Raw genomic sequence first — 6,850 nt, forward strand, 5'->3', positions numbered from 1 at the left:
GGGAAGGGTGGTGGTGGTCTAGGCATGGGAATTACCTTCATAGGGACTTCTGCATCTTTACCAGTGCTCTCTTCTTCTTCACAACTACCCTTTACCACCTTATCATCATCCTTTCTCACCTTTTCCTCATTAGACGGCATAGGTGGGTCGATGGTTTGCTTACCACCCCGAGTAGTGATTGCCATACAGTGCGCATCATTTTTTGGATTTTGGATAGTGTTTCTAGGAAGAGTGCCCAGTTTTCGTGTGTTCACTGTCGCAGATAATTGGGCTATTTGCAACTCGATCTGCTTAATCGATATTGCATGTGTATGGATTTTTTGCCCAATACTTGCTAAATCGCACCTTAACTCTTTAATGTGCTCATCACTATCATCGAACCTCCTCATCATTTTTTGCAACATATCCTCAACTCGCGCCATACTATCTCCACCATCCCTAGGAGTAACTTCACGATTTTGAGGAGGGACATAGGGCCCATTCCTATCATTTCTGTTACCGTAGTTACCCCTGTTGAAGTTGTTGTCGCGGTTGTAGTTTCCATCTCGGACATAATGACCCTCACGGTTGTAGTTACCATAGATCCGACCTTGGTTCCCTTGACCTTGGCGCCAATTATCATGATTTGACCCTTGTCCAACACCGCTTTATTATTATCATCCTTTCCCCGATAGAAGTATTCTTTCAGTGACTCATCATCTATACGGTGATTTAGACACTTCTCAAGAACGAGGTGAATCTATCCCAAGAACTACTAACTGACTCTCCTTGTAGTGCCACACAGTTGTTCACTCTGTCTTTGTGGTTTAGTTTCTTGGAGACCGGATAGTTGCATGCTAAGAATACATCCCTTAGTTGGTTCCAAGTGAAAATTAAGTTATAAGGGAGCTCAGTGAACCATATAGCAGCCTCTCCCGTCAGTGAGAGAGGAAACACTCTGAGCCCTATTACATCTAAGTCCAATTCAGGCCTCCCTACACAGCTTTTACACACTGCCCTTACCTTAGCTATATGGGCATTTGGATCCTCAGAAGGTAGCCCTGAAAACAAACCTCTGGCAGTGAGCATTTGCATCAGGCTACTAATTACCACAAAGGTGTGGCCTGTGGGTAGAGGAGGCAAGACAAGTGGCCCATCGGAGTCTGCTATGTTATCATAGCCTCTGTAGTATGCTTGGGGCCGTGGGGCGGGATTTTGTCCCCTCTGTTGGTGTTCACCCGGAGCATCGGGTAACAACTGACCATGAACATCAACCGGAGCTGGGATGTTTTGGTTTGGATCATCATCATTGATTCCCAAGTTTCGATTCATGTTGCGTAGTGTACGCTCTAATTCGTGATCGTAGGGAAACAAGGGTTCTCTTCCTCTCCGTGTATTTGGCATACAAGGAGGTTGGTTCTGCACAAATTAAAAACAATAAAATAAAATAAAATCAAGAAAACATCAACTAAACTATAGTAATAAGTTTAAGTTAATCTAAAAGCTATAATCCCCGGCAACGGCGCCAAAATTTGATACGCTCAAACTTACTTCTCAAATATGAAGTAAAGCGGTCGTGTCAAGTAAATAACCCAACTAGTGAGGTTGGGATCGTTCCCACGAGGAAAATAGTTTAGACTTAACTTCAATCTATTATTACTATTGTTCAGTCAATTACTTCCTTGGAAAGTAAAAACAATAAAACAGGGGTTTCTATTTCTAAATGAATGAAAATAACTAACGAAATTGAAAGAGACACTTAACAGCTTTGAATGTTGGAGTTTAATCAATTAATCAAAGTAACTAGGGTTTACGTGTTCCCCACAGGTTCATAACTTGATAATTCTAACTATAACAATTCTTTCCTAGTATCTTGCATGCAAAGTGATAAGTTATGTATTTCTAAATCCTTGGTCCGGCATCTAGAAAATCTCACTCCGCACCTTGGTCCGGCTACGTGTGTTGCTATCCTAACCCTTATCTTTACCTCATATTAAGCATCGTATTCGATATTTGACTAAGTTATTACCTCGTACCAATCAATACTAGCCTATTAGATAGTATACACTAAATCTATGTTGATAATTCTTTTCCTATTATCTACCTCCTTGGTCCGGCAAGTAGCATTAAGGCGAGTTCTAACGTTGGCCATCCGTTAAAAAGACTTCTAAGCGAAAGAATTATTAATACATGCAAGACACTATTCTAGAATTGTTATTTTAGTTAGGTTTTATCTCATTATTTGCCTATGGTTCCCACAACCCTAGTTATGGAGTTTAGTTACCCATAGTCATAATCACAATATTCAAATATATGATATAAGAATTCATGTACTTACTTCAATGAGAAAGAGTAAAATCCGCAAGTTCAATTGATTAATCAGCAAAAATCACCCACAATCAATGATAAAAGTCTCAAGATAATCAATAATCTCTCAAAGAGTATACAAAAATAATCAAGAGTCTCCCAATATTCAAAAATCTAACAATGATCTAGAGTCTAACTAATAATACCGTATCTCACTAATAATACAGAGTCTAACCTCAAAAACGAGGTTTTTCGAACTATTTATAGAAAATAAAAACCTAATTAAACAAGGGCTCTATTTGCTGGAAATCTGTCAAAACGCGGCTGGGTCGACGGACCTCGCGACGGATCATCGTGGTCACAACGGACCGTCATGGACTCCGTCGTCCCATACTTGTGCAATTTCTTCTACTGATCTCTTTATTATCCTCGACGGCAAGTATGACGGATCGTCACAGACACGACGGTCCGTCGAGGGTCTTCGTTCCAAAACACTTAAACTCTTGGAATATGGGTACTGGGATTACTTCTCTGAACTTGGTCAGACTTCCCCATCTTCCTTCAGCAGCTGCACTATGCTGCCACCTACGGACCTTCACAAGCACGACGGACCGTCACAAGCTCCGTAGGTGGTCTCTTCTGCATTTCTTCGCTCAAAATCTCCGCATTCATCTTTGGACAGATTTCCTGCAAATAAAAAGAAACTTATATAAAAATTAGCACAAAAAGGCTTTTGGACACACTAAACTTAAGGAAAAAGTATTAATAATACCGTGAAACCACGGTATATCAACATGGGGCACAACATTTGCTGATTTACTGTCATTTGAAGCCTTGAGTGTCTTGTAAAAAAATAAAAATCCAATAAACATGTAATCAAATATTAAAAGTTACAACTTCATAAAAGTGAATAAATTCAAAATTTTCCTAAAAAACACCAAAATAGGGATCGTATATACAATTAATAAAAAAAACTACAATTACCTGTGAATTTCCAGATTCCAATTTGTCACACTGAACTACCAGAACTTGATTTGATGGAGATTCTTTATTGGAAGTGTATGGTGGTGTATACCCATCTTCATCGTTTGAATTTGGAGGGACAATATGATCATCAAAATGCTCGGCCTGTGTTATATTACAACGTAAATCATTAACAAAAATGTAAATTTGAAATACATTACATCATTTTATTTTTTATAACAAATCTCCTGCTTATTCCGTGTTGAATTAATGGCTGTCAGAAAAGTCTTGAAGTTATCGTTGATCAAATTGCAAATTTCAACAAACTCTTGTTTAACCTAAAAATATGACATAATGATGTAGCTTATTAAAAATTTAAAATTCTAATAAGTGTATAACTATGAAGGATGTACTATATGGTAAATACTTCTTTTCTGAAATCTGACAGCTCTTTCAACCAGCCTTCCACTTCAGATCCGCTTGTTCTCTGAAATATCATAATCTCTCGAAGTTGTATTTGTTAGATATGCATGTAGACATTCAATTTTCTTTAAAATAACCTTAAGTTTCTTTAGTACCTTTTTGGATACAACATTCTTTTTCATCTGCTGTTTAACAGCAATTCGAGGTTCCAAAATTTTTGCAACCTGTTTGGATCCACCAGTCACCAGCTTCTTTGACCTTTTTCTAATAGGCGACGTTGAGGAACCAACTTTTACTTTTCTTTTGACCTTTACTGCTTGTGGAGGAGGTGCTTGAAAATTATCGTCATAATCTTTATCGTCACAACTTCCCTCTTGTAGATCATCATTACTATCAATTATTTCATCATCTAGATCATCATCTGATGAATCAGAACACTGAGGTGGAGCTTGATTTTCGATACCGTCCGGTGGCAGTTGCAATACAGCAAGTTCCCTTTGATTAGGTGTAATGTTCCTGAATTTAATCTGAATTCCAAACATTTTGTTACTATTATAAATAAAAACAATAAGAAAACATCAAACTTGGTGATTATTAAATATATGTCAGTTAAGTAGCTTGTTATTAACATCACTAAATATGGTGTTCATAAGTTTCTTGTATCTACGACTCTCATTGGTCGTCTGCCAGTTGAGCAACCTCGGAATATGGTCATCAACCTTTTGAGCGACTTGGAAATCAATACTCGAACTGCACTTAAACAACCATACTTGGAATACAATAGTCATTCCCCCGATTCTGTAAAATTGTTTTTCACTATTCAACCTCTTGCTCAGGCTCTTCATCGGCAAATAGAAAGTTTTTTCCCCCATGGAAACTGACTGTACCTTCCACTTTCAACAAGATCAAAATGTAATCTAGGAACTTTTTTGGTAGCTCTTTCACCGGAAAAATCACTGTCTGGATGAAGTATAAAATTGCAAACTTCAGGCCATCCTGATCGTTCTCCCCCTACAATTTTCGATGAAAACTCCTCATTATATCAATTTTCCTGATCAACTTAACACCCTCATATTATTTTTTCATGAACCTATTTGGTTCTTACTCATCAAAGATGAAATCATTTTCTTCGTTGACACAATTTAATACACTAATCAAAGCAAATTCTCTCAAAGTGAAACGCAACGTAGATCCATTTACACGCATTACAATGCTTGTTGAGAACTACAATTGAGTTCTAAATCCATGCAACACCTATGTATTTGACCGCGAGCATGACATTGATGCATTTGCATATAATTACCAAAACAGGTGCTTTCACAGAATACATTGAATACATGTCCATGTAAATACTTCACCAAGTCAGCTTTTATGTCATGATTAAAGAAACAATGAATATGGGGAGCTTTTTTTGGTTTATTTTTGACATAAAATTCATTTGCCTGCACATGTTCAACAATAAAATGAATACATACTTAAAAATTTACTAATATATAAATCTATTACTAGTTAACAAAATAGAATAAGAGAAACTACATTGTATACAAAAGATTGAATGTTCATTCAGAATCGTGAATATTGATGACATAAAAAATAAAATGAGTTAAATAACAAAATACAACTAAACTAATACTATAAGTCTATCAAAATTTGAATACATAAAGATGCTGAAAAGAATATAAATACATTATTCAACAATCTAATATATGTATACAACAAAATATGGGCAAAAATAATGGCTACTATAATACAGTTTGAGATAAATCTACTAAATTGGAATATATAAAGATAAATATTGTATTCCTTTTCTTAATATTGACAAGAAAATTAGAAGAGTCTTACGTATAAGGTAATTTGTAGCATCCAATATTAGTGTTTTGGTATTTTTAGTTATATTGATACATGCACATTTTTTGTTGACAGCTTTTTTTACATGAATACTTTTTGTCGGACTAACAAATTCTATATTGAGAACTTTACAGAACTAACAAAGGGGTGGAAAGAAGCAAGATTATAGTACTCGTGTAAAAATTTTATCTTTTTACTTAGACGCACACAGAAAATGTAATATGCATATTTGCAAAACTGATAAAAATTAGACCTTGTTTTAATTATATCCACAATTTATCACATCACATTTAGGAATACAAAATTTTTTTATGTAATTAAAACTATAAGCTTCCAATCTGAAAGACATTTGCAATTTCAAACACAAAAACAACTATAGGGGCAGGTTCATGGTAACATATGAATCATATGCATATGTTTGAGATGAGGTATAGCCAGCTTCATGACATAAATATACTTGATATTTTAACATTTACAAATTCCACTTATTTTTCTTCGTAATAAATGGCACACCACTTTAATCTCCAGTCTTGCTTTTGATGCTTTTAGCACCTTGAGTCTTTTGTGAAGGTACATTTATCTATTATCATGCACATTTGTATACGGATAAATTTCTAGAGTGAAACTTGGGCCTTATAGGCCTTCCTAGAGATATGCATAACGGTGGCATTCTAACCTCTTTCCTTTACTGTAGTTGATTTTTTTTCAAGATAAGATCTCTGGTCGAGTAATTAACAAGTCGTTGCCTTTAGTAGATTTTCTTTTTTACATTTTTTGTACTGTCTTTGGATATTTATCACATCACATTTGGGGATACAAAAACCAATCTGAAAGACATATGCAATTTCAAACACAAAAACCAACTATAGACATAGCATAAAAAATAGTTTCGTTAATAATTTAATACCTCTTCATAGTCATGACGTAATACTTCATCACTTCGATATTTTTGTTGATCAACAGAGGTTTTATAGCACGACACTTTCCTTTTTTTTGAAGAGCTATCAATTGCAATTTTATACTCTTGTGCCATTCTCGCCGCAGATCCTACATTTTCGATCAATCATTGAGTAATGCACAAATCAAATGAGGCAAATTCCAGAAAATTTTGAATGTTGTTGTTTATACCTCTAGTAATTCTGACTGAACCAGCCATTTCATAGAATACACTCTTTTTTTCCAACAATCCAAAAATCTGAAGAAAAAAAATTCTTTTAACAACTGCGTATTGAACATCAAACAACAGTGATTCTATATATATGAATTTTCATAATCTACCTAATCTTAAACATTAAAAGAAAATCACAAAAAAATATACAAAAATACAAAA

The 6,850-nt window shown here is 35.2% G+C and overlaps 1 pseudogene; it reads right to left on the bottom strand.

The window, feature by feature from the left end:
* Positions 1-6,096, bottom strand: part of LOC114077630 — a 13,073-nt pseudogene extending 6,977 nt beyond the window's left edge.
* Positions 6,097-6,850: the final 754 nt, after the last annotated feature.

The sequence above is a fragment of the Solanum pennellii genome, chromosome 6, assembly GCF_001406875.1.
Source record: "Solanum pennellii chromosome 6, SPENNV200".
In the NCBI taxonomy this organism is placed as follows: domain Eukaryota; kingdom Viridiplantae; phylum Streptophyta; class Magnoliopsida; order Solanales; family Solanaceae; genus Solanum; species Solanum pennellii.